At 34.7% G+C, this 2,391-nt stretch overlaps 1 pseudogene; it reads right to left on the bottom strand.

Moving 5' to 3' along the window:
* Window positions 1-329: 329 nt before the first annotated feature.
* LOC128699377 (cuticle protein 7-like) lies at window positions 330-1,462 on the bottom strand (annotated as a pseudogene).
* Window positions 1,463-2,391: the final 929 nt, after the last annotated feature.

Genomic DNA, 2,391 nt, shown 5'->3' with positions numbered 1-2,391 from the left:
GGATCTTACCATCAGTTTGACACTTCTATGTTACGACAAATTGAACTTGTATACTTCAATATTTTGTTTCAGTTGGAACGTTATATTAAAAAGAGAAAGGTACTACCCATGTGCTTGTGATGCTTACAATTTGCTCTATGTTGGAAAGTGCGTTACTTAGAAGATATTTAAATTTGGAGACTCGGATATTGAACTTCGAGACTCGGGAACAGGTAACGCTAGGGAGAATGGACAGCAACAGAGACCGCATAATATCAGCAAAACTGAGAATAAAATGAAAAAGCTCCGAAGTGTTCTGGGCATTAAGTTTCGAGACTTAGGCATTGAATTTTGAGAATCGGGCTTTAACTTTTTTGTGATTTGGGTATTGAATTTCTTAACTTGGGCATTAAATTTGCTAAGGCATGTTTATTTGCCCGTCTCGCCCACATAAGATCTGTCACTACATTTACACGAAATGTTACATGAATGACCCCCCAAAAAATGTTTTGAGCAGTGTCATAAAGAAATGTTATGATTATGCTGTTTTGTTTAGGGTTCGGATAGTAAGATGATAACATAAAGCTTCGAACTTTATTAATACACTTTAAAAATATTGTAATTAGCAGTGGTCATGTAGTGTTAATTTTTTTGTTTATCTTCGTGACAGTTTGGTCGTGGCTGGTAGGCCTACAGTTGGTATGAGGGCTGAGGTTTGTGTGAAGGCTGGGGGTGGTATGAGTTTTCTGGCCTGTATGAGGGCTGGGGCTTGAAGGTGACAGCTGGACCTGACGTGTATGGGTACTTGGCCTCTCCTTGGTACTCGACGTCGGCTACATAACCCTTGTGGTGGTCCGCCTCATAGTTCATCTAGCACGGAGAAAATTGTTAACGGAGAGTTTCAGATTGTTTTGAATATTAATATTGCAGTATTTTTTTTATTTCACTTTTACAGAAGGATTATGGTAAAGGTACGTACTGTCTGCTTGCGTCCGTCGGGAAGGTCGACATTATAGGAACCACGTACGGTGTTGCCGTCGGAGTTCTCATTGTGACCGAAGTTGGTGCCGTAGTCGTCCTTAACATTGTATGCGAACTTGTGTGGCATCCCTGGCTGCTCCAATAATGTGGACATTTTAATAATTATATATATGTGTATATATATATATATATATATATATATATATATATATATATATATATATATATATATATATATATATATATATATATATATATTATAAACTGTAGATTTAATAAGTTACTTTATTTTTATGAGGAATGAGTATATTATTCTTTTGTTCTTTTATTGTAAAATTCGTAACTAACCTGTTTGTAGGTGGAGTGAGGACGGAGGTGGGGTATGGAGGTGGGGGTATGTAGGTGGGGGAACAGCGAGAGTCACTACCACTACCATCATCATCATCATCCTCGGTGTCACCATCATCATCTGTGGGAGAGATGACCCCCGGCCGCTCGTCATTAAGCACTATTACGTTGTGACTTGGAAATGCAAAGATTACGTTTAAGTTTATGTAAACTAGTTTTCTAATTGAACAAGTATTTTGTTGTACTATATTGTTGATATTTAAATTTTAAATATTCAGAGACTAATCTTATCGTAAATTAAAATACTTATCTTTGATGAATGACATTTTAAGGTTCTATATTTTTTTTTAAATTCTAAACTAAATAGTTGATGCTAATTTAAGAAAATTGTTACATGTGTGAGTTATGTTTTATGATATTAATATGTAAAAATATTCATGTAATTCAAACAAAATTGTATGGTGTAATTGTTATACTTCAGTTCATTCCTGATAGGCTACAATTTGGTCGAATAAATTAAACACGCAAAAATAAACAGTATGAGTTTTAGAGGTACCACCTTGAGAGCCATGTTGAGTGTTGAGTTAGTATTGATGAGTGAATAATGTTAGTGTCCAGTCCTCCTCTGCCTTTCTACTCCATCCTCTCACCTGGGCTTACCTGTGTCCCCCGCTCGCATCTGTTGTTTTCCTCGTGACACGTGTTGATGGGCGGAACTTGTGTGTGTTGGTATTAACTAAAATTATATTCTCAAAAGTATTTTCTAAATTACGACATTTGTGCTCTAATTAAAGCATGAAGTCTGTTTGCTGTTTGTTAGCACTGTGGCAGACTGTTAGTGAAAGTTGCGTTTGTTATTGATCATTAGTGAGACAAACATGTTTCTCTAACTTTTTAAAATAATAATACTTATGAGATTAGCTTTTAATAATTTTTTTCATTAAATACATTAAAGAAACAAATATTTTATGACAAAGTTATTGATTTTGCGTCTATTATTTTAATTTCATTTGGAGTTGTATAATCGTAAACATATTTACTACTCGCTTGCTTTATTACTTATTTGTTATAAATTTTCTGTAG

The sequence above is a fragment of the Cherax quadricarinatus genome, chromosome 61 (genome assembly GCF_038502225.1).
Source record: "Cherax quadricarinatus isolate ZL_2023a chromosome 61, ASM3850222v1, whole genome shotgun sequence".
NCBI lineage: Eukaryota > Metazoa > Arthropoda > Malacostraca > Decapoda > Parastacidae > Cherax > Cherax quadricarinatus.
The sequence above is the reverse complement of the archived record's forward strand: the minus strand, read 5'-3'. Positions and strand labels throughout refer to the sequence as shown.